This window comes from Sceloporus occidentalis, unplaced genomic scaffold, assembly GCF_023333645.1.
Source record: "Sceloporus occidentalis isolate IW3139 unplaced genomic scaffold, rSceOcc1.0.p SCAF_557, whole genome shotgun sequence".
NCBI classification, from domain to species: domain Eukaryota; kingdom Metazoa; phylum Chordata; class Lepidosauria; order Squamata; family Phrynosomatidae; genus Sceloporus; species Sceloporus occidentalis.
Window position 1 is genome coordinate 27,501 of NW_028317537.1, and position 13,017 is coordinate 40,517.

Genomic DNA, 13,017 nt, shown 5'->3' on the forward strand with positions numbered 1-13,017 from the left:
TGCGTATCAGGCTCTTAACAGCGCTGGACCTCTGTGTCGATTATCTGTGACACGGCACACGAGGCGACCTTTACTGGGAAACCTCCTCGGGTCTCTCGTCTGCCCGGCGGGCGGTGGGGCGCGGATCGCTGAATAGCTGTGAATGTCTGCCTTTGATACGGCTTCATCATTTACTCATTTTATACGTTTTTCAGTATTCTACAGCTCCAGATTACCCGGCGTCTGAAGGGTAAGCATTTAGAGACACCTTTTATGTGGCGGGGTTTTGTATTGGGGGAGGCTGTGTACATGCGCCGGGGGGGAGGCTGTAGCTGCAGTCAGTAACACTGTGTACATGCGCCGGGGGGAGGCTGTAGTTCCCAGTCAGTAAACGCTGTGTACATGCGCTGGTGTGTGTGGGGGGTATAAATGGTTGAAATGAAGCTCATGGAAAATGGTCTTGGCTCCTACCGGCCAGAACTTACTCTGGGGTTCTGGTTTCTGAAGTTGGGTGGAGATGAGAGAAACCTGCGCGTCCTGCCGCATGTCCCGCGTCCTGCCGCATGTCCCGCGTCCTGCCGCATGTCCCGCGTCCTGCCGCATGTCCCGCGTCCTGCCGCATGTCCCGCGTCCTGCCGCATGTCCCGCGTCCTGCCGCATGTCCCGCGTCTGCAGTCATTACGGGATAAATTAGTCGCGTTTTTGCCCCCTTCGCACCCGGAGCTTTGCAGTAAAAACCCTCTGATCTGTTTCTGCCGTTATTCGGCCCGTTCAGCGCCTGGAGCCGTCAGCTCTTCAGAGCCGTTTAGATGTAAAGGTTTGTGTGAATCAGATGAGGGTCCCCGGCAGCCGACGTCCCCCCTGTGATTGCATTAACTGCAGCAGGGATTGCGTCTGCGCGGATCTCCAGCTTCTCATTCAAACATCTGCTGGCCCGCCCCGCCCGTCTAACGTCCGCCCGCCCGTCTAACGCCCGCCCGCCCGTCTAACCCGCCCGCCCGCCCGTCCGTCTAACCCGCCCGCCCGTCCCTCTAACCGCCCGCCCGTCCAACGCCCCGCCCCCACCATCCGTCCAACGCCCGCCCCCCCCATCCGTCCAACGCCCCGCCCCCCCATCCGTCCAACGCCCCGCCCCCCCGTCCGTCCAAACGCCCGCCCCCCCCATCCGTCCAACGCCCGCCCCCCCCCCGTCCGTCCAACGCCCCGCCCCCCCCACGTCCGTCAACGCCCGCCCCCCCCCGTCCGTCCAACGCCCGCCCCCCCCCGTCCGTCCAACGCCCGCCCCCCCGTCCGTCCAACGCCCGCCCCCCGTCCGTCCAACGCCCGCCCCCCCCGTCCGTCCAACGCCCGCCCCCCCGTCCGTCCAACGCCCGCCCCCCCCCGTCCGTCCAACGCCCGCCCCCCCGTCCGTCCAACGCCCGCCCCCCCGTCCGTCCAACGCCCGCCCCCCCGTCCGTCCAACGCCCGCCCCCCCCCCCGTCCGTCCAACGCCCGCCCCCCCCCCCGTCCGTCCAACGCCCGCCCCCCCCCCCGTCCGTCCAACGCCCGCCCCCCCCGTCCGTCCAACGCCCGCCCGCCCGTCCGTCCAACGCCCGCCCCCCCGTCCGTCCAACGCCCCGCCCCCCCCCCCCGTCCGTCCAACGCCCGCCCCCCCCCCGTCCGTCCAACGCCCCGCCCCCCCCCGTCCGTCCAACGCCCGCCCCCCCCCCGTCCGTCCAACGCCCGCCCCCCCCCCGTCCGTCCAACGCCCGCCCCCCCGTCCGTCCAACGCCCGCCCCCCCGTCCGTCCAACGCCCGCCCCCCCCGTCCGTCCAACGCCCGCCCCCCCCGTCCGTCCAACGCCCGCCCCCCCCGTCCGTCCAACGCCCGCCCCCCCCGTCCGTCCAACGCCCCCCGCCCCCCCGTCCGTCCAACGCCCGCCCCCCCCCGTCCGTCCAACGCCCGCCCCCCCCGTCCGTCCAACGCCCGCCCGCCCCCCCGTCCGTCCAACGCCCGCCCCGCCCCCCGTCCGTCCAACGCCCGCCCGCCCCCCGTCCGTCCAACGCCCCGCCCGCCCCCCGTCCGTCCAACGCCCCGCCCGCCCCCCCGTCCGCCCAACGCCCGCCCGCCCCCCCCCGTCCGTCCAACGCCCGCCCCCCCCGTCCGTCCAACGCCCGCCCCCCCCGTCCGTCCAACGCCCGCCCCGCCCGTCCGTCTGTCTAACGTCCGCCCGTCTGTCTGTGATGCCGACTGATTTTCCTCTGTTTTTGCCGCAGGGAGTATTATTTCTGTAAGAGATAAGTTGGTTGCCCGCAGCCTCCGGGTGTTGAGCATTTAGTTGCCCAGTTGTCACCTGCAGAAGAATTTACGAGAGCCACCGAGTCGCCTGTCTATTCCCAATCATAAAATCTATGTCCAGATCGCTGTGTGCATGCGCGCCATTTAATCCTGCCTCAGGCTGTGTATCCCAAACACAATAGTCCCCGTGATTAACGCCGTTTCATACACTATATGACCAAAAGCACGTGCCCCCCCATTACTCATTTTAGGGGTTTCTGACAAAGCCGGGGGCTTCTCTGCAGAGACTCGAGGGGCCGCCCTGATCTGAACCCCGCTGACCCGTTTCGGCTGAATGGGCACAAATTCCCAGAGACCCCCACATTAATGCCTGCGATTGGGGCACGGGGGTCCAACGAGCTGGCGTAGGTGTGATGGTCCGGGGGTCCGTGCTTCAGCTCACATAGTGTATACTCTGTATATAGTGAGAGATTGCTGGGAACCTTATTCTGATTAATCGGGGCAAATCTAACCCCACCCCCCTTCTTATAAATGGCGGAATTTGTGTATTTAACCCCTAAATCTTTTATACTTTTCCGCGTAAGTTATAAGAACGGACGAGGCTTCCAAATTCTACATAAAAAGCACTAAGTGATTCCATTGTTTTATAGCCTGTAATGTATATAAAATGCAATAAAATATTTGAAGCTGTTTTTTTGTTTGGGGTTATTTGGTTTTTAATGCCCCGCGGGGGCAAGCGCACAGTTTAGCGACCCGGTGTTTGGGTCTAGAATAAGGCATTCTATGCATGTTCTGCCCCTAGGCCCTGCCGCTTATGGCTCGTTCTTTAGGTATGCTGGATGCGCATGTGCCGGGGTGGGGGGCACTGCCTGCGGGATATGAAGGCTCTACTTGGATTTAACCTCTCGAGCTCTTTGCTGAAGCTCTTGTTCAGGATTTCATCTGTATTGCTGCCTGCGAACGCTTGGCATGCGCGAGGCGGGCCCAGCTCTGCGTGATTGTGTCTGCATGGAAAACGTGATTTTATGTGTTGGATGAATGGCGTCGCGCCGTTACGTTAATCGCACCCTAGCTGCGGTTTCAGGGATGGGATCTGTTCTTACTGCTAAAATTGAGCAAAACGGATGAATTTGCAGGAAAGGGAAATGATCGAACGAGAGAAGCGCTTAGAACCGGGAAAGGGTTAACAGGGTAACGGAACGCTAAGCCTTCTGCGCGCTGCAGAACATAACACGTTCCAAGCATGGATGAAAAGCGGAAAAACGCTGCCGGCACATCGCCAGTGCCCCCCGGCATCCAAAGATTGCCCCCAATACACAAATCTGGCAAATGATTGACGGCACTTAGAGGGGCGATCAGTCCGTGTAAGTTTAGGACGCCGTGAAGCCCCCCGTGCTGCGGACGAGTTACCTTTTCCGATAAACACGGTAATCGGCGCTTTTTCTTACTTTCTCTCCTTCTCGTAAAAATGGTGGTAAAACCGGCTCTTTACGCCCCGTCTGGGGGGTCCGGCACTCTCAGGTGGGATTATTTCTCAGTTTGTATATATTTTGTGTTGATTAAATCTCTATCTCCGTATCGTTAACTCTTCGCACCCAGCCGCTTTTAGTGATCTTGTGCGTGTTGCTGTAGGACCCGCGGAGCCGGCGGCAGGAGGCAGAGCGTGAAGCATGCGCTGTGCAGATACGACTTCGTGGCCAGAAACGCCAACGAACTTTCCGTCCTGAAAGACGATGTCGTGGAGGTAATTTCAGACGGAGAAAGTGTAAGAATGTGGCGCATGTATCCGGCAGGCAGCCTTGTGAACGTCCTGTGATGGCCCGCTTGCCTTAAAGGACCGGAGCAAATTCTAATCCTCAGTCCAGCTCGGCCCTGCTGGAGGTCACACTCCTAGAGAAGAGACTGCGGTTCCTACTGATCCGGTCCGGTGACGAGCGCTGCGTTAAGCGAATAATCTCAGCTCACGCAGTTTGTCTTGTTTTTTAGTTTGGTGTTCTCGGGGATAAATGATGGCCCCCCTTACATTATTCCCGCATCAAATGACTCCTGTATTTAGGTCCTCGATGATAGGAAGCAGTGGTGGAAAGTTCGAACGTCCGCTGGGACAACTGGTTTTGTGCCAAACAATATCTTGGGCCCCGTGAAGCCGCCGGATCAGGGATCGGATGCCGCGTACAGTCAAACTATCCAGGTAAAATCCTTAACCCTTAACGGGGCGACGCAAATGCTTGCGCGGTTAGCAGGCTGATGGCTTCACCACTCCAAGAGTGCAGTTCCTAGCGTGTCCTCAGAAGAGGCCGTTTATTGCCCCCGGCGAGGGGCGTCTTATCAAGCGTCCTAGGCGGGTTCTGATATAGGACGCTTCATCTACTTATTGTATATACAAATGGACCAAATTATTACATGGAAAAGGTTTCTATTATTTAATACTGAGGGATGAATTATAATAACAGCAATTATCAAAATGCATAGACGTGGCACTTTGTGACCCAACTCAGAGTCCCGAGCGGGGCTTGCGATCATTTCTTGCGCCGCGGGGCATGCGATCTTTTCTTGCGCCGCAGGGCTTGCGATCGTCCTGCGCTGGATGCCATGCAGCGGCTGCACTGTTTACGTGCTTTGCTTTTTGTTCTGTGTCGATAGCTTTTGATGCCAAGGAAGGAGTTTGAGGTGTTCAAGGTACGGTCTTTTCGTTCTGTCCCCGCTGCTGTGCATGCGTCTCTCGTAGATATTAGGGCTTCACCTATTTCCGTGTGGCTTTGTGTCCATTAGACTAAATTCCCTGTATTCTTGGTCAGCTGGCCGACAGTGATGGGAATTGCAGCGCAGCTTTAACTCCTTCCCTGGGCAGACCTTCTTGTGGGTGTCCATGGAGCTCACGCTCAGTTTACGGGGGGGCGCGTCCTGTGAATTATTGCATTTTCTGCATATTTCTTGCGCATGGAGATTTTTGCACGTGTTTGGATCTGTTTTAATCGGAATCGTAATGATTTGAAAATATCAAAACTAGTATCTGAGGTTAATATCCGGGGCATTTTGCCTAAAATGTCAGGAATGGCAGTGAGAACAGTCTGCGCCTCTCCGGGGAGGACTGGGGTATTTAGCGTTAATGGAATCTCTGAATCCAAACTTGGGTAATAATATTAGACTCCTCTTTCTAGAGCATCTGCCATATAACAGGTACCCAGAAAACCGGTACTTATCTGCCCCAGTCCATGATTAACCCCTTAACCGAAGGAGGACGTATTGCGAACACCCTGAACCTGCTGGATTATGGGGCATATTTATGGCATATTCTTAAACTACAAAAACCAATATAAATGATCCCCTCCACCTGATGCAGACCCTCTCATTCTCCGATTACAGCGTCTTTTAGCCAATGTGGCTCATTGCCCGCAAATACCCCGCTACCCCAGATTCTCCATTACTAAATGGATCGTGGGGCAATTATCTGACCGTTTGTGACGTTTACTCCTTTTGCATGAAATCTGTGAAATTAGATGAAATTTTTTTTTTCCTTTTGCTTTCTTGGCAGCAATTACTGGGAGAGCTGTCCGAGGTAACGCGTTATTGTGCGGATTGTAAGGGGGGCTTGCAGCTCCCAGTGGACCCCAAGCTATATAATTATTATTGCGCTCCGGCCACCATGTGCATTTTAATACATGTGACAGCTGTGTCCTCTTTAAAGGGGCATTTAATGTTCCTGACACCCCTAATACAGAAGAATGCAGAACTTTAATAAGTAAAAGCTCTTCCCCGCAGCAGCCGCCTCTCCCTCCGTTGCCTGATAAGCAACACAATGAACGTTCACAGGGACCCTGGAGCTGTCGTATGCATCGCGGTGAATATGATGGCTGGACTGTCCCTTTAAATTATAGTTGTCTTCCCCTTGTCGATTTATGGGGGATTCGGCAGAATATTTGCATATTTGCCCCTCTCCTATCCCTCCGGCTCCATTGCTTGCAGGAGATGCTTTTGGCCAAACACATGTCCTGCCTGCAGGTTTGCCTGTGGGCTATACTGGTTCCCGAGAAAGCGTTCCAGCGGGTCTAACAAGACCCCCCCCCCCCCATGCTTCAAGGGTCCAGAAGTGCTTTGCTGGTGGTGTTATCTCTTTCCAAGGACGTTTCTCGGGTATCTTGTAATCTGTTTGCCTTGAGTGGGTCGGATTTATTCCTTAAGGAATCTGGCTTTGCGGTTACCGGCTGCATCCTGCGAGGGCTCTGTCTGCCCCGCGATACCGACAGCTTAAGAAAGCCAAAGACCGGAAGTGAATTCTAGTGAATCGTGTTCCCCTTTAATGCGGTTCCTTGAGGCCCTCGCTGCTTGGGATCTGCAACTGGGGATAGACTGGGTACTGGGCCGGTGATTAATTGGTTACTGGGCCACTAAATGATTGGGTACTGGACCAGTGATTAATTGGTTACTGGGCCACTAAATGATTGGGTGCTGGACCAGTGATTAATTGGTTACTGGGCCACTAAATGATTGGGAACAGGACCAGTGGTTAATTGGTTGTTGGGGCAGTTATTCATTGTAATATTGGTAGATCTGGTATTGGGTGCTGGATCAATTACATGGTATGGGTCACTTGGCAGTGGAGACACACATACGATTGCATGGCCCAGGGCCACTGTGGGCTGTATCTCTTATACGGGGGTGGAAATTATTTGCCCCACATGGATGGAAGTGTCTTAAAGAAGAAAAGTAATTTCTTGTTATAGTTACTCCATGTCTTTGCCACTAATTTTCTTGAATGTTTTGCTGTTTTTAGAAACAAAAGTTGGACAATTTCCCAAAGCAAACCGGCCCGGTTCCTGCTGCCCCCTCCCCTCCCCCAAATCATGCGCCAACGCCTCTCCCCGCAATCTTCTCAATGCCTGCGTCCAAGCCAAGCTTCACTCGTCAGAGCAGCGAGTCCAGTGAGAGTGCTGGGAGTGGAGTCCGGGACCAGCATGGAAACCGGCAGATGCCTCCTGACAGTATGTGGCTTTCCTTTGGGATTGAAATGAAATACTAGACCCCGGTGCAGATTTTAACAAATCGTGAATCTTTCAAATGCAAATTTTTGTGTTTATTAACAGCCGCCAGGCTCGGGTGTCTGCCGGTGGAATACGGTGGGACTGCGGGTTTAGATGGATAATGGCTGATGTGTCTGTGATAAGCTGCCGGAGACTTTTGTCATCACATTGTTTACATTTATTATATATATATATATATATATATATATATATAATATATTTCTCAGAAAGCTAGTGTCTGTGGGCCGGTCCTGATCCACGCTGTCCGGATTGTGGGGTATTTGGATCGTCGTAACCTTTGCTCTGTGACTTTTAGGGAGGAAATCTCAGATGGAGGAAGTTCAGGACGAGCTCATCCATCGTCTCACTATCGGCCGCAGTGCGGCCCAGAAGAAGTTCACGGTGCCACGTCAAAACACGCCAATCATTAATATAACCTACGGCTCTTCGTCTGAGGATGTCAAAGCATGGCTGGAAGCGAAGGGATTCAGCCCTGTGTAAGTGACATAACCCTGGGCCCGAGGGTCTCTGATTATCCCCCAATTATCCACCTATTGGACCCGTCTTTCGCACGACTCGTAGGAATCACCGTTTCCAGACAATAGAAAGAGAATGATGACTGCACTTTTAGTTCTATCGTTACGTTTTATATCAGGTTTCTTTGGAAGGAATTAAAGGAATAAAAGAAATGTAATCATTGCTGTAATTATTATCGTCTCGTTTGGCCGTCGGCTGCGCTGCAGAGATACAGAAGACGTGATTGAGTCCCTCCTTTTGCGTGTTAACAGTTTAGGGTTAAACGCTGTAATTTGACGATAGTCCCCATTGATCCTTTTCCTGCTGAAATGAAGTCTGTTTCTTTGCATTATTAGAACTATCAGCAGTCTGGGGGTCCTGACTGGCGCACAGCTCTTCTCTCTCACAAAAGATGAATTGAAGACAGTTTGCCCTGAGGGGCCAAGAGTGTACAACCAGGTGACGGTTCAGAAAGCTGCTCTAGAGGTAGGCTGGCTTCACCATAAACTTCTTTAGCATTTCAGGTTGTTTTATTCTTTTATAAACCAGTAACGAATATCAGAGGCAGTTCTGCTGTCCGGCCGTTGTCACGCAGACCACCGGCATCCCCATGCTTTCCAATACTTAAAACAACAATCCTAAAATACTTAGTATCAGCGACTTCTGACTGGTCCGCGCGGGCGGGTGGCGGGATCTTTTGGGCTAGGTTTGTACAATAGGCCTAATTGCCTTTGGACTGTGTTTCCAATTTCTGTATTTTACCAAATAGAAGAGAAAAATTAAACTGATATCCGTGTATTGATATGATCTCCAAAAGCTCCAGCTTGCCCATCAGGTAGAGCAAAACCATGATGGAAGGATAAAATGCCTGCCGGCTCCTCTGAATTGAAAACCCCTTTGCGGGTCTCCGTGGGGGAAACTTGCGGTCTTTTCCCACTTTTTATATTCCAGTGATCATTAGCGTTATTTGTATGGATAAGATTTATAAAAATAAATCTCGTGGAAAAGGGGGATTGCGTTCTAAGAAACTGGCCGAAATGTTGTCCCTTCCTCTGCATTCTCGGCTGCACACGGTGAGCGATATGCAGGAAATTGTGGGCTTTTCTGCAGAGTAACCAGCGAAACGTCCGAGTGGGGAGCGGCGGCCACCGGGTGACGCTGTTTCTGCCTCTGCGCGCTTTTCAGGGAGAAGCCGAGACCTCGTTCGTTAAGTCGGTGTCACTTTAGATAATTATCTCCTATGTGAAAGTTTTTCTTCTTCTTCAGGATCGTGACGGTAATTCAGAGCTGCAGGAAATTATGAGAAAGAGACAGGAAAAAATCAACGCAGCGGCTGCCAGCGACTCGGGGGTCGAATCATTCGATGAAGGGAACAGCCATTAATTCCTGCTGAAGCCCCGGTTAATTTCACCCAAATGTTGTTTGGAATGTTTTGAACATTTTTCCCGGGGAATGTGACCGCTCTCCGGTTATAAAAGAAGCAAACCCAGGAAGGGTCTCCGCTCTGCTTCCCGGAGGAGCCCAGCGCTAAAGCCATATTATATAGGACGGGAGTGAGATTCCTGCCGGTTTTCTTTACTTGTCTTTTAATCCGCGCTCATTACTTGTTTCCAGACGCCGAGCTCTGCATCTCTAAGGAGCTTATTACATTTGTGCGTCGGTCGGTTTTCACTCCCTCAGGTCTCTGTTTCGTGGCCAGGAATAATTACCCGTCCCAGTATTTCATATTCTGCGTTTTTGTGAATCATGCGCCGAGTTCAGTATTTCTTTACGTCTCTTCCTCTGATTGTAAAATACAGAAAATGTTCAGATATAAATAAAAGTTTATTAAATGTATCTTTAGAATAAGTTATTTCTGTCAGAAACATTTGGAAAATCGCCAGTAAAATGGTTTTTACTACATCACAAAGTGCTTTTTTTCTTCTTCTTGTTATCTGTATAAAGTGGTAAAGATGCACCCGAGGGGCATTCATCGGAACTCATTATTACCGGAATGTGTTTGGATGATCTCAGGACTGGTGAGAAAGTGTCGTCTTGTTGTTGTTGGCCCCCTGACTCTGTTATATGGGAATAACTCTGATAATCTCATTATCGTGGCGCCTGTCAGTGGGGGGGATATATCAGGCAGCATTTTGTCCTCTATGTTGATATTAGAAGCAGGAATAATGGGCAGCATGAGGATCCGAGCGACTCTGGCGAGGGCCAAATTGAGACGACTGGGTCAGAACATCTCCAAAACTGCAGCTCCTGTGGGGGGTTCAGGTCTGCAGGGGTCGGTATCTATCAAAAGGGGTCCAAGGAAGGAAAAGCAGTGACCGGGTTATGGGCGGCAGAGGCTCATTGATGCACCTGGGGAGCGAAGGCCGGCCCGTGGGGCCAAATCCAAGAGACGAGCAACTGCAGCTCATACTGCTAAAAAAGTGACTGATGGAAAGGAGTCAGAATGTTACAGCTGATCAGCGTAAGTACGTTTTTTTCTTTTGGCTGGGTTTGTGATTTTTTAGAGATTCTGTTGGAAAGGGTCTTTCGGGATGGAAGAAACGTCCCCGGGACAGATTGAGCCGCCGTCCCTGAGGGGTTTTGCTGGATAGAATTGCTGTCGGGATCCTAACTTTTATCGATCTGCTTATACAAAAAAGTGACTTGTTTCTTGAACAAAAAAGAGGGATGTCATCGCTGCTTAAACCAAACCTTTTAAAAGAAATCTCAGAGTAAAGGGTTTATGAATGAGTTTCAAAGTTTATTTGATTAACAAACAGCTTCCATTTTATGGGCCTTTCACACAAACAATTTTATACAACAAGGTGTTCTAAAGAACATTAAAGGTGATTGTAACACTTCTGTGGTATTATACTTTCTGCATACACATTTATAAATCAATCAGAAGAACCGTTAAAGATTTCTAGAATCGTGCAATTTATTTCACGTCCTCTGCAGCGTTCCCTGTGACGAACAGTCACCACGATCCATGGGCTGCATATTTGTATAACTATGCGATTGTAGTGAGAGAGCGGCCTACAAGAGGTTAACGGCGCAAGTGTCCTTAGTACGTCGGGTAGCTTCTGCCTTAAGAGCCCTCATCGGGACAAACGGAACTCGTCTTCTTCTGAAAATCTGGGGACCGTAACAATGCCCGGTTCTTATACCGCGTGGGGTTCTCGGACGGTAACGATGTCCGGTTCTTATACCGCGTGGGGTTCTCGGACTGTAACGATGTCCGGTTCTTATACCGCGTGGGGTTCTCGGACGGTAACGATGTCCGGTTCTTATACCGCGTGGGGTTCTCGGACGGTAACGATGTCCGGTTCTTATACCGCGTGGGGATCTCAGACGGTAACGATGTCCGGTTCTTATACCGCGTGGGGTTCTCGGACTGTAACGATGTCCGGTTCTTATACCGCGTGGGGTTCTCGGACTGTAACGATGTCCGGTTCTTATACCGCGTGGGGTTCTCGGACTGTAACGATGTCCGGTTCTTATACCGCGTGGGGTTCTCGGACGGTAACGATGTCCGGTTCTTATACCGCGTGGGGATCTCAGACGGTAACGATGTCCGGTTCTTATACCGCGTGGGGATCTCAGACGGTAACGATGTCCGGTTCTTATACCGCGTGGGGTTCTCAGGCGGTAACAATGTCTGGTTCTCAGGCGGTAACGATGTCCGGTTCTTATACTTATATACTTGCTTATTACACTCAAACCTTAATGGACGCCACCAGCTCTGCGCTTTTGTTTTGGGCTTGAAGATGCTTCTTCAGTTATTTGGTCCAGTTTATAAAAGGAAAATAAAAGTTTGTAAAGGAAACAGTCCAGAAGACACATGAGGCTGCTTAAGGCTTTTGTCTTCTTCCCGATTCTTCTCCAGCTGAGGTGGGATTCTGCGGCCCAGGGGCCTGGCTGCTCGGGAAGATGATTGTACTTTTCTCCTCATCTGGAAGACAAGTGGAAATCATATTTCTGATGAGGATTCTGTCCCTTACAGGCTGCAGGTCACACGGCTCTTTGTTTGTGTTTCAAATTCTTATGAATTTAGGACTTTATTTCAGACACAAGGTTGATACTTCGCTTTATCTTTCTTTACAGAACTCCCAGCGCAAAATGTACTTCAACACAATCAGGAACATAAGTGGTTAACAAAAGTACATATCTGTCACGGTAAACCCCACCCCCCAGGACACATGGGGGTAAGATTTGAGTTTGGGAGGGGGCACTGACAGATTCCTGGGGAGACTCCTTGACTGACTGGCTAGCCCCCTCTTTGGTCTAAGTCACCCTGTGCTCATTGGGGGCAACGAGTGACCGGAAAACCCCGTCTGGTCTACCCTAACCAGACTCCCGTGAACTAGCCGGCCGACATTTGGAACCGTGTCACTCTTTTGAGGTTACATTGAGATTGTGGTGGGGGTTACAGAGAAGGAGCTCGTTCGGGAACCCTGGTTTTATTACCAATCTTAAGGACCGGTGTTTACCAGCTGCGGCTCTGGCACTCTGTCCCGGCTACCGCGCAGACGTTTACAACGCTGTCGCTCAGGGTCCCGAGGTCGGATCAAGTGGCTTTTTGGAACATAACACCCTCGGACCCTAAGCTCTCCATTGGTACCCCAGGATTGACGACGCCCAGGGATCACCCCGAAAATAGTGACGTTTTGTCGTGTGGGCATTGCTGGCTGTAGGACTGTATGGAGGTGCTGGGCTGTCTAACTATCTGTGCTGTTCCCAATAAAGTCAGTTCCTGTGTTACCTCGATATGGGATCAGTCCTGTTATTGGGGTGCGTCTCTGTGCCGTCCTTGTCACTGCATTGCTATGTTACGGCGCCACCAGGTTCCCGACGAGCGGGGCTTCCTGCTGTCCTCGACGCTATTCTCACCTGAAGTTCTGTATGCCTGGTGGCAACGTCTGGCGGGTGAACCCAGTCGGGATAAGAGTCATTCCCGTCACAATCTCCTCTCTAACCCTCATTGCCCACCAATCACAGTGCACCCTGCTGTTTAAAGGGACCCTCCGGCCGCCACGTGCATCCGACAGCTGAAAGTTCTCTGGTGGGATCTGAGTCTCGTTTCCATTCAATGGCCATCAGACAAAGGATTCTGGACCCCGGCCGTGGTAAGCACTGTGATTGGTGGGTGATGAGATGTACTTTTGTTAACCGTTTGTTCCTGAAAAAAAATTTAGTTTTTCTTTGTTGCTGGGAGATCTGTAAAGGAAGATTAAGCACGATATTC

The 13,017-nt window shown here is 51.9% G+C and overlaps 1 pseudogene; it reads left to right on the plus strand.

Annotated features, from left to right (window-relative positions):
• The window catches only part of LOC149271123 (epidermal growth factor receptor kinase substrate 8-like), a 19,861-nt pseudogene extending 10,685 nt beyond the window's left edge, over positions 1 to 9,176 (plus strand).
• Positions 9,177 to 13,017: the final 3,841 nt, after the last annotated feature.